This window comes from Schistocerca gregaria, unplaced genomic scaffold (assembly GCF_023897955.1).
Source record: "Schistocerca gregaria isolate iqSchGreg1 unplaced genomic scaffold, iqSchGreg1.2 ptg000705l, whole genome shotgun sequence".
NCBI classification, from domain to species: domain Eukaryota; kingdom Metazoa; phylum Arthropoda; class Insecta; order Orthoptera; family Acrididae; genus Schistocerca; species Schistocerca gregaria.
The window spans coordinates 215,001-227,500 of record NW_026062083.1 but is presented as its reverse complement, the minus strand read 5'-3'; the positions used below and the strand labels follow the sequence as shown (position 1 = coordinate 227,500).

At 51.6% G+C, this 12,500-nt stretch overlaps 2 non-coding genes across 2 annotated transcripts in view; both read left to right on the top strand.

Moving 5' to 3' along the window:
- Window positions 1-11,334: 11,334 nt before the first annotated feature.
- On the top strand, window positions 11,335-11,489 carry LOC126320221 (5.8S ribosomal RNA). The gene has a single exon (XR_007557958.1). It is a non-coding gene; the product is annotated as a 5.8S ribosomal RNA (ribosomal RNA).
- Window positions 11,490-11,677: 188 nt separating this feature from the next.
- The window catches only part of LOC126320198 (large subunit ribosomal RNA), a 4,222-nt gene continuing 3,399 nt past the window's right edge, over window positions 11,678-12,500 (top strand). Inside the window, exon 1 of the ribosomal RNA XR_007557943.1 lies at window positions 11,678-12,500. This exon is cut by the window's right edge and continues 3,399 nt beyond it. This is a non-coding gene — a ribosomal RNA (large subunit ribosomal RNA).

Below are 12,500 nucleotides of genomic sequence, written 5' to 3'. Positions count from 1 at the left end.
CATGCACCACTCTCGGCCTGCAACGGAGACACACAATACGTAAACATCTGGAATGCGACAATGTCGAGTGCATCCTCTCTGCGACATTGCACCGTCGACACTATGATAACCAGAGCAGTAGGTCCACCTATAAAAGCACAATACCCCACTCCTCCGACAACTACCATTGCTCAGATAAACCAACACACATCCTACACAGAGGGGCACCAAATATCACCCCCCGCCCTCGTGTTATACCACATGAAAAATTGCAGAAGTGAGAGACACAGACCCGCCAGCCTCTTGCTACAAGCATCGAACCGACGTGACGTATCTGACGGTGACTCAGGCATCCGCGTACTGCCACCACTATCCACCCCCCCCCCCTCTCTCTCTCTTCCCCCTTTCCCACAATACCAAATTTAACCAACTTTATTGCTTAACCTAACTGTGGCTGTACCAGATTATCGCTTAACCTAACTGTGGCTGTACCAGATTATCGCTTAACCTAACTGTGGCTGTACCAGATTATCGCTTAACCTAACTGTGGCTGTACCAGATTATCGCTTAACCTAACTGTGGCTGTACCAGATTATCGCTTAACCTAACTGTGGCTGTACCAGATTATCGCTTAACCTAACTGTGGCTGTACCAGATTATCGCTTAACCTAACTGTGGCTGTACCAGATTATCGCTTAACCTAACTGTGGCTGTACCAGATTATCGCTTAACCTAACTGTGGCTGTACCAGATCATCGCTTAACCTAACTGTGGCTGTACCAGATCATCGCTTAACCTAACTGTGGCTGTACCAGATTATCGCTTAACCTAACTCAATTTGTCCCTTAACCTAACTCAATTTGTCCCTTAACCTAACTCAAGTTGTCCCTTAACCTAACTCAAGTTGTCCCTTAACCTAACTCAAGTTGTCCCTTAACCTAACTCAAGTTGTCCCTTAACCTAACTCAAGTTGTCCCTTAACCTAACTCAAGTTGTCCCTTAACCTAACTCAAGTTGTCCCTTAACCTAACTCAAGTTGTCCCTTAACCTAACTCAAGTTGTCCCTTAACCTAACTCAAGTTGTCCCTTAACCTAACTCAAGTTGTCCCTTAACCTAACTCAAGTTGTCCCTTAACCTAACTCAAGTTGTCCCTTAACCTAACTCAAGTTGTCCCTTAACCTAACTCAAGTTGTCCCTTAACCTAACTCAAGTTGTCCCTTAACCTAACTCAAGTTGTCCCTTAACCTAACTCAAGTTGTCCCTTAACCTAACTCAAGTTGTCCCTTAACCTAACTCAAGTTGTCCCTTAACCTAACTCAAGTTGTCCCTTAACCTAACTCAAGTTGTCCCTTAACCTAACTCAAGTTGTCCCTTAACCTAACTCAAGTTGTCCCTTAACCTAACTCAAGTTGTCCCTTAACCTAACCCACGTTGTCCCTTAACCTAACCCACGTTGTCCCTTAACCTAACCCACGTTGTCCCTTAACCTAACCCACGTTGTCCCTTAACCTAACCCACGTTGTCCCTTAACCTAACCCACGTTGTCCCTTAACCTAACCCACGTTGTCCCTTAACCTAACCCACGTTGTCCCTTAACCTAACCCACGTTGTCCCTTAACCTAACCCACGTTGTCCCTTAACCTAACCCACGTTGTCCCTTAACCTAACCCACGTTGTCCCTTAACCTAACCCACGTTGTCCCTTAACCTAACCCACGTTGTCCCTTAACCTAACCCACGTTGTCCCTTAACCTAACCCACGTTGTCCCTTTGCCTAACATAGTTCACTGCTCGGAATCTCTGGTGTCGTTGTTATCCTCATGTAGATGTCTTGCGAGTGTTGCTTACTTTCCACATATTCCCGCTATCCACTGTCAATTGTACTGCAATAGGACTATATCGGCCCCCCCCCCCCCTCTGTCCCCCTCTTTGTGTCTCTGTCCTCTCAAGCTGGTCGGTCTGGCGTGTGAGTGTTAAATGAGCCTCGCAGCTGTTCAGTTGCATTCAGATGTCGACGCCCTCAGTGTACGTCGTGGTATGGTCTGTGTCCATTGTCCGCTGATGTCGTACGCGTAACCCACACGCTGTACCGATCATCGGTAGTTACGTACAGAGTGAAGTAGTGTGATACGTGTGACTGTACGCTGGCTGTGCCCAACGGTGTCGAATCTCAATTTCCATATGTTGTGCTCGATGCTACTTGTCTCGTCTCCCAATAACAGCTAGGTTGCACTGTGGTACGCCGTAGAGGCGTGTGGGAGGAACGTACGAACGCATTGTATGTCACCCTGGGTCGCTGGGGGTGGTGGTGCGGTGAGTCAGGTCAGGTCAGGTCAGGTCAGGTCAGCGTGAGCCGTCTGATGTAGTGACGCGTGTATTCCGACTTTGTCGTATTGCCTCACACAAAGTGCTACCCTGGTGGACCGCGTTCCATATCTGGGACATGCCGCAGATGCCGGTTGACAGTGGATCGCGGAAGGGACATCGCATACTTGCGCGGGCCACCTTCCACGTGTTCTCTTCTGCACATGTCGCAGTGTGTATGTGGTCTGATGTAGCGTGTCGTGACACATGACATCCTGGCATGCAAGAATTGTTGAATTCGCAAATGTAGGTGGACATCTACGTTTACTGCCCAAGATACGCAAATGAACTGGAAATCCGTTGTTGAGCGGTTGTTCACGCTGGAGGTGAATCTGTGATGGCGACGATCGGTACAGCTATTAACCGGTTGTTTCAGCGGTACCCGCCACATCCACACACGTGACTAGGCCCATGTGGGTATGAAGCGATACGCGGCGGAGGCTTGGTGGGACTGTTCCCGGCCGGTGAAGGGGGGCCGCCCGGCGTGTTGGCCGCGCGCTGCGTGGGCGCACGCGCAACAGCCGGCTGGTGGGGGGCGCCGAGTGGCAGGAGCGCCAGCCGACGGGCCCGGCAGGCGGCGCAGCTACGCTGCGGCGCACCCTGCACGCGGCGCCTGGCGGCCAAAGTTGGTTCAGCCGAGCCCGGTGCGAAGCGCGGTGGACATCTGCAGTGTGCTGGTCTGATTGAGGACTGTGTGCGTTGAGGATGCGCCGCCGCCTGGCACTCGGCGCCGCGACGCCGTCTGCTGCTCGGTCGCCCCAGCGGTTCTCGCAGGTGGTTTGTATCGCAGTTGTGCGGACGTGTTGGCGCGTGCGCTGTGCTGGGAGAGTTCGCTTCTGCACCCAAGTGGGGCTTTGCCCTTGTGTGGCGCTGGCGTTGGAGCTGCCGGTCACCATAGGTGGCGCGTGTTGTCTCCCGCCGGCAATGCCACGACAGCACGCTCCCGGGCCTCTGTCGGCAGCGGCAAGCTCAGTTGGGAGCAAGGGTGTTCGCACTAAAACCGTCTACTCGCCTAACTCCGGGCGATTGCGCCTCTCTCGAAACCGACCAAGTACCTAGGACGGCGCTGCGCGCCGCCGGGACCTGAGAGGGTTTCGAGGTGTATCGTGCAGGGGAGCTCGGCCTCCTCCTGTTTGCAGAATAATTGAGCGGACGCTTGCGTGTTCGCGCGGGCCCCCGGGACACACTCCCGGGCGGCCGGCTGCTCAAATCTAGTTGACGCAGCTCCCTGGTTGATCCTGCCAGTAGTCATATGCTTGTCTCAAAGATTAAGCCATGCATGTCTCAGTACAAGCCGCATTAAGGTGAAACCGCGAATGGCTCATTAAATCAGTTATGGTTCCTTAGATCGTACCCACGTTACTTGGATAACTGTGGTAATTCTAGAGCTAATACATGCAAACAGAGTCCCGATACACCAGAAACGAGTGATTCGAGTGCGCCAACGCGAGCTTCCGTGATGTCTGAACCCGCTCCTCAGGACGAGTCGGGACAGGCAACTGAGGAAAACGTTCTACAAAGACACACGAGAATATCATTGCTCCTCGAGCAACATATTAAAAATGGTAAAATTAGTCAAGCGGCTCTGACTATAATCAAAAATGAACTGGCGGCGTGGGCTATCGCAAACGCCAAGCTTGAGGGCCGAGTGGAAGAACTGACAAAAGAAAATGAGAGACTAAGGAAACAACCCGGAAAGACCTGGGCGGCGGTGGTCGCACAAGCGCCACCAAAACCGCAGACTACAAAGGATACCATTGCAAAAGTTACTAAAAGATCTGACACAACGGTATTCCTAAGAACCCTACCAGGCCAAGACACTAGCGTAAAAAGAATACAGGAATTGCTTACGACAACTATCAATCCAGCTAAAGACAAAATTAAAATAAATAAGGTAAAACCCAGCAGAAACTCTGTCATTGTTGAAGTAGCTTCAGAAGAAGACAAAGAGAAACTGTTAAATAATGCAAAACTAAACTCGGTGGTCAAATGCGAGCCACCGAGGAAAAGAAACCCATTGGTCATCTTGTATGATGTACCAACAGTCATGACGAATGAAGAACTGCAAAAATCTATAAAGGCTCAAAATTTTGATGATATGACAGAAGAAGAATTTAAAGCAAACTTCAATTTGAGATTCAAAACCGGGCCTCGGGACCGTGATGTGGTCCATCACGTTGCCGAGGTCTCCGCTCACATGTGGAAAAGAATTACAGCAATGGGCAGACTATATGTCGGCTTTCACGCCATTAACACACGCGACTTTCTGGTCGTACCGCGTTGCCACAATTGTGGAGATCTCGACCACGTTTTGAGGCACTGTACCAGGGGGTCGGCCTGCTCGAAATGTGGCGAGGATGGCCACGTCAGGAAGGACTGTAGGGCTGCGGCGGTTTGTATCCCCTGCAAGAGACGGGGTAAAAAGCCCTGTGGTACCACGGGACGTAGCTGCCCCACCTACAGACTTCTGGAACAAAGGCTCATTTCAAGAATAGACTATGGCTGATCAAACCAAAGCCAACAGGATGCCCAAAAGGAAATCCCCTAGCAAAAGGAGGAGGGATGCCCTGAGGGCGAGTGCTTTCAAGCTTTTCTTGAGGCTGCACATGGGCACCACAGCCAGAACCGTAGATAAAAGCACTCAAACCGACTCTACCACTACGGATAGAGGGACACAAACGATGCCTCTGGCAGTCACGCTCCCCTCCTCCCCAAGCAGGGAAACAAGGCCGACAAAAGACCTACGGCAACGGCATCCTGTACCAGAGACGGTGGCAGTCTCAGCAGAATTAAATATAACAACAAAACAACCAGTTCAAGAAAATAAAATAACTAGTTCAAGTGAACCAGATGCAATAAAAGATCCTGTAGTGAGACTGCCACCTGTCGATCCAGTCAGAGTCTATCCAAACCTGGAACTCACCATGCAACTGGCGAGGCTGGAGCAGCCGACTACCCTGACCACTGCCTTGAGACATGTGGTTCGGGTGGGACATGAATATGGACAGAGAGTCACCTTCTCGGTAATGGAGGCTGTGGACAGAATTCAACTCAAGTCAGTGAATCTCCCCACTGACTTCGGAGCCCTGCGTGACCTACTAAAGAAAGTCTTTGACAGACGTGGAGAAAAATTCGACCTGAATGAAATTTATCGACAAGCTGTTCTGGCAAATGGACGTATCACATTCGACTGGAACAAAACATGGCCTCATGACAGGATTCACACATACACTCCATAGACAACTACATGACGAAAATCACCATTGGCCAACTAAACACCCATAACAGCAGACTTGTCATGCAGGAGTTGCGAAGGGAAGTGGAGGAGAGGAGACTGGATGTGGTCTGCCTGCAGGAGCCGTACTCCCTAAACGGGAAGATTGCTTTCACAGCTGCGACCTGGCAAGTCGTCTGCAGAGGTGAAGACCCAAAAGCGGCAATTATTATCACTAACAAACTGATAAGGGCTACAGTTCTAACGCAGTTCACAACCAGCCACTGCAACGTCGTGGAGCTGCAATCTCCAGCAGGAGCTATTATTATGATCAACACATACTTTCAATATGGTGATGATATTGAAAGACACCTAGCTCATCTCACCACAGCTATCACGGCGTTGCGGGGGCGGAAAACATTTGTGACTGCCGATATGAATGCCAAATCCCCCTTATGGTACAGTGGCACCAGGGATCCCAATGGAGAGAAGGCAGAAGAAGCCATCATGGCCTTGCAGCTTGTAGTGGCTAACAAGCCAGGCAACCCTCCGACCTATGCGGCGGGAGGGGGCCAAGGCACAAACATCGACGTGACCCTGGCTACGCCAAACGCAGCATACCTAATCCAGCAATGGAAAGTAGTTGAGAATGCCACTACAAGTGACCACAATCTTATTACTTTCAACATAGGAGATGGCGAGAGCCGCTGGGCCATGGGGTGGGAAATACAATACAATTACAATAGAGCCGACTGGGAGAGACTTGCTGGGGAGTGCGACATTCCTCCGATATCAGAAGGTGACGACCACAGACACTTTGACGTTGACAACAGAGCCGAAGAACTGGTCTCAGTAATAACTCGAGCAGTCAAGGCAGCCGTACCTACTAGGAGGAGGGCCATGGCGGCCTCTCCATCACCATGGTCTGCTGAACTAGAGGAGATGCGCTGGTCGGTCAGAAGGCTCAGGAGGCACTACCAGCGCAGTGTCGTCTGGCAAGAAAGACAAAGATGGCTGCAGCTTTACCGGGAAGCCAAAGATAACTTCCAAAAACAGCTACGGGAAGTTAGAACAAAAAGTTGGGAACACTTTGTTCTGAACCAACTAGCATTAGACCCATGGGGAGTTCCCTACAGGCTTGTCCGGGAAAAGATCCGTTCTCCGATGGAGCTTTCAACCGTCAGGCATGGGGACCGGATGACGGGGTCTTGGCAGGAAACTGCTGAGGTCCTTCTCCACTCCCTGTTGCCTGATGATACAGCGGATGAGACAGATGAACAACGGCAGCTGCGGGAGAATAACAACAATGCGTATGAAAATGATATGGCAGTCTACCCATTCTCAGAAGAAGAGGTAGCTGGCCACATAAATTCCCTGAAGAGAGGAAAAGCTCCTGGGCCAGACGGTATTGTGGCGGAAGTGGTGCAATTCCTGGCCCCCCAGATAGTCGCCCCTCTAACTCATTTATATAACGAATGCCTCAAGCAGAAAAAGTTCCCTCGAATATGGAAGAGGGCAAATGTGGTAATTATAAAGAAAGGGGCTGACAAAGACCCAGCAGAAACCAAATCTTATAGACCTATCTGCCTGCTTGATCTGCTTGGGAAGATTCTGGAGAGACTTCTGGCTGATAGACTGGCGGCACACCGAGTGCTGTGCGGAATGAGCAACAGGCAGTTTGGCTTCAGGTCTGGACGATCGGCATCTGATGCAATCGCCCTGGCGGCCGAGGTCTGCGGCTCTACCCCGTACAAGTACGTTGTTGGCATCATGGTGGATATAAGTGGCGCCTTCGACAACCTGTGGTGGCCTTCGCTCTTCTCCTGCTTAAGGGAGAAGGAGTGTCCAGGGCCGCTATATGGCTGTCTGAGGAGCTATTGTGAAGATCGGGAGGTCTGGCTATCATCTGCTAGCACAAGAGTAAGGAAAACTATCACCAAGGGATGTCCCCAGGGTTCCGTACTGGGTCCGCTGTTCTGGGACATCCACATGGAACCCTTACTAGATACATTACAACAAAGCGACGAAGTGCTGGAGGTGATAGCCTACGCAGATGATCTCCTCCTACTGGTCGGCGGCCGTAGCCGAGAGGACATAGAGCCTAAGATCGAGAGAGCAATAAACACACTCCAACTGTGGTGCCGCAAGACAAAAATGACAATTTCACCGGCCAAGTCTACCTATCTTCTTCTAAAGGGACAATTAGCTCGTAACCCAACTGTTAGGATAGATGGATCACCAGTTCTCCGGCGACGTGAGACACGCTATCTAGGTATCATCATTGATGAAAGGTGGACTTTCAGTAGACACATTGAAACCGTAACTCAAAGAGCTTTACAGGTACTCAACAACCTCATCTCCATTGGGCATAAGCGGTTTCATCTTCCACCACATCTCATCAAACTCTATCATAACAGTATACTAACATCCATAGTGGGTTACGGATCTGGAGTCTGGGCACACAGGCTCACGAGGGTGGTGCCCGCCATGACAGTGAGGAGAGTGCAGAGAAATATGATCCTGAGATCAGTGGGGGCATACAGAACTACACCGGGAGGAGCCCTGTTAGTTATTATGGGGCTTTGCCCCCTGGATATCAAAATTCGGGAGCAGGCCGCTTGGTACTGGACTAAAAAGGGGAATTTGGAAAAAACCGAGGAAATTCTGGGCAGCAGGACAGAAAATAAAGTAGAAATTAGGAAAAAAGGGGAGCTGCTATGGCAACTTTCGTGGGAAACCGAAGAAACAGGGCGTCGTACCTTTGAGCTCCTACCAGATGTTAGGGAAAGGATGGAAATGTCACATTTCGATCCATCCCGGGGACTCATCCACTTCCTCACTGGGCATGGACCGTACTCGACATATCTATGTCGATTTGGTAAAAAGGCGACACCTGCGTGTGACTGTGGTGTTCCGGAGGGTACTCCTGACCATGTAGTCTACGAGTGCCCCCTTTTCAATGATGTGGCCTCAGTACTGCGGGACCAACTACCACATAACGACACTTTTAGACTAATCAGACATCGCGACACTTTCGACATCATAAACAAACTGGCTAACGCGGTATCTCAGAAAGTCCTAAAGGACTACCTGAAAGACCTATAGTAGCACAAAAAGAGATAACCCAGGACACAGATAGAGTATGATACCCTACTCCCAAACCGCCTGGGCGCGGAAAGGCCGACTTCCTCAGTCTGAATCCGCCGCGCCACAGGATTCTGGGGGGGTGGGGTGCAGCCTTACCAAACCAGACAACGCACCGGACTTGACATTAGGATAAGTTTAGTTGTAGGACTTAGTTTTTAGATTTTATTATTAGTAACCTGCAGCGATCACCATCTCGGCCTGCCCAGTGTCAGGGGCACGCTCATTGGGGTTAGCTCAATGAGCAAGGCTTTACAGTAGGTTTATATAAATTAGCTGACACAACTGTAACGCTGTAGGATTAGTAACTAGTCTAAAGATAAAATGTTTGTAGTAGACTAACAATAATGTTGCCCATTGCTTACTGTTCACTTATATACTAACTAGTTACTACATAGAACTTAGAATTAGCTGCTAATTACCCTTGTATAACTAACTTGGCCCACTAATCAAATAAGGCAGTGGGCTAGATGTAAAATTAACATTGTTTATGGAAATAAAGAATTTTTTTTTTTAAAAAAAAAAAAAAAAAAAAAAAAAAAAAAAAAAAAAACAGAGTCCCGACCAGAGATGGAAGGGACGCTTTTATTAGATCAAAACCAATCGGATTGGCTTGTCTGGTCCGTTTGCCTTGGTGACTCTGAATAACTTTGGGCTGATCGCACGGTCCTCGTACCGGCGACGCATCTTTCAAATGTCTGCCTTATCAACTGTCGATGGTAGGTTCTGCGCCTACCATGGTTGTAACGGGTAACGGGGAATCAGGGTTCGATTCCGGAGAGGGAGCCTGAGAAACGGCTACCACATCCAAGGAAGGCAGCAGGCGCGCAAATTACCCACTCCCGGCACGGGGAGGTAGTGACGAAAAATAACGATACGGGACTCATCCGAGGCCCCGTAATCGGAATGAGTACACTTTAAATCCTTTAACGAGTATCTATTGGAGGGCAAGTCTGGTGCCAGCAGCCGCGGTAATTCCAGCTCCAATAGCGTATATTAAAGTTGTTGCGGTTAAAAAGCTCGTAGTTGGATTTGTGTCCCACGCTGTTGGTTCACCGCCCGTCGGTGTTTAACTGGCATGTATCGTGGGACGTCCTGCCGGTGGGGCGAGCCGAAGGGGTGCTTTCGCGTCCCGAGGCGGACCCCGTTTAAATCCTACCAGGGTGCTCTTTGTTGAGTGTCTCGGTGGGCCGGCACGTTTACTTTGAACAAATTAGAGTGCTTAAAGCAGGCAAGCCCGCCTGAATACTGTGTGCATGGAATAATGGAATAGGACCTCGGTTCTATTTTGTTGGTTTTCGGAACCCGAGGTAATGATTAATAGGGACAGGCGGGGGCATTCGTATTGCGACGTTAGAGGTGAAATTCTTGGATCGTCGCAAGACGAACAGAAGCGAAAGCATTTGCCAAGTATGTTTTCATTAATCAAGAACGAAAGTTAGAGGTTCGAAGGCGATCAGATACCGCCCTAGTTCTAACCATAAACGATGCCAGCCAGCGATCCGCCGCAGTTCCTCCGATGACTCGGCGGGCAGCCTCCGGGAAACCAAAGCTTTTGGGTTCCGGGGGAAGTATGGTTGCAAAGCTGAAACTTAAAGGAATTGACGGAAGGGCACCACCAGGAGTGGAGCCTGCGGCTTAATTTGACTCAACACGGGAAACCTCACCAGGCCCGGACACCGGAAGGATTGACAGATTGATAGCTCTTTCTTGATTCGGTGGGTGGTGGTGCATGGCCGTTCTTAGTTGGTGGAGCGATTTGTCTGGTTAATTCCGATAACGAACGAGACTCTAGCCTGCTAACTAGTCGCGTGACATCCTTCGTGCTGTCAGCGATTACTTTTCTTCTTAGAGGGACAGGCGGCTTCTAGCCGCACGAGATTGAGCAATAACAGGTCTGTGATGCCCTTAGATGTTCTGGGCCGCACGCGCGCTACACTGAAGGAATCAGCGTGTCTTCCTAGGCCGAAAGGTCGGGGTAACCCGCTGAACCTCCTTCGTGCTAGGGATTGGGGCTTGCAATTGTTCCCCATGAACGAGGAATTCCCAGTAAGCGCGAGTCATAAGCTCGCGTTGATTACGTCCCTGCCCTTTGTACACACCGCCCGTCGCTACTACCGATTGAATGATTTAGTGAGGTCTTCGGACTGGTACGCGGCATCGACTCTGTCGTTGCCGATGCTACCGGAAAGATGACCAAACTTGATCATTTAGAGGAAGTAAAAGTCGTAACAAGGTTTCCGTAGGTGAACCTGCGGAAGGATCATTACCGACTAGACTGCATGTCTTTCGATGTGCGTGTCGTGTCGCGCAACACGCTACCTGTACGGCAGTGGCCGTGCGCCGCGTGCGGAACCACGCGTGCCTCTCAAAACTAGCGGAAGTGTTGTTGTTGTTGTGTGGTACGAGCGCTGAAGCTCTGGAGCGGCTGGCCTGCGGTACCTGGCGCCTGGCGCCGGTTTTGAATGACGTTCGCCCGAGTGCCTGTCCGCTCCGGTGTGGAGCCGTACGACGCCCATCGGCTGTGAGGCCGTTGGACACAAAAAAATAGTGGAACAGGGGCCGTCAGACGCCTCAGTCCCGCAAATGCTACTGTCTTGAAAGAGACAGTGGGAGACTGAAAAGGAAAAGATCACCCAGGACGGTGGATCACTCGGCTCGTGGGTCGATGAAGAACGCAGCAAATTGCGCGTCGACATGTGAACTGCAGGACACATGAACATCGACGTTTCGAACGCACATTGCGGTCCATGGATTCCGTTCCCGGGCCACGTCTGGCTGAGGGTCGGCTACGTATACTGAAGCGCGCGGCGTTTGTCCCGCTTCGGAGACGTGGGAGTGTCGTGGTCGCCTGTGTGGCCGGCCGCGTCTCCTTAAACGTGCGATGCGCGCCCGTCGCCTGGCGGTTCGCATACCGGTACTTTCTCGGTAGCGTGCACAGCCGGCTGGCGGTGTGGCGTGCGACACCTCGTACAACGACCTCAGAGCAGGCGAGACTACCCGCTGAATTTAAGCATATTACTAAGCGGAGGAAAAGAAACTAACAAGGATTCCCCCAGTAGCGGCGAGCGAACAGGGAAGAGTCCAGCACCGAACCCCGCAGGCTGCCGCCTGTCGTGGCATGTGGTGTTTGGGAGGGTCCACTACCCCGACGCCTCGCGCCGAGCCCAAGTCCAACTTGAATGAGGCCACGGCCCGTAGAGGGTGCCAGGCCCGTAGCGGCCGGTGCGAGCGTCGGCGGGACCTCTCCTTCGAGTCGGGTTGCTTGAGAGTGCAGCTCCAAGTGGGTGGTAAACTCCATCTGAGACTAAATATGACCACGAGACCGATAGCGAACAAGTACCGTGAGGGAAAGTTGAAAAGAACTTTGAAGAGAGAGTTCAAAAGTACGTGAAACCGTTCTGGGGTAAACGTGAGAAGTCCGAAAGGTCGAACGGGTGAGATTCACGCCCATCCGGCCACTGGCCCCCGCCCTCGGCAGATGGGGCCGGCCGCCCGCGCGGAGCAATCCGCGGCGGGGTCGTGTCCGGTTGCCTTTCCACTCGCCGCGGGGTGGGGCCGTTCCGGTGTGCGGTGGGCCGCACTTCTCCCCTAGTAGGACGTCGCGACCCGCTGGGTGCCGGCCTACGGCCCGGGTGCGCAGCCTGTCCTTCCGCGGGCCTCGGTTCGCGTCTGTTGGGCAGAGCCCCGGTGTCCTGGCTGGCTGCTCGGCGGTATATCTGGAGGAGTCGATTCGCCCCTTTGGGCGCTCGGGCTCCCGGCAAGCGCGCGCGGTTCTTCCCGGATGACGGACCTACCT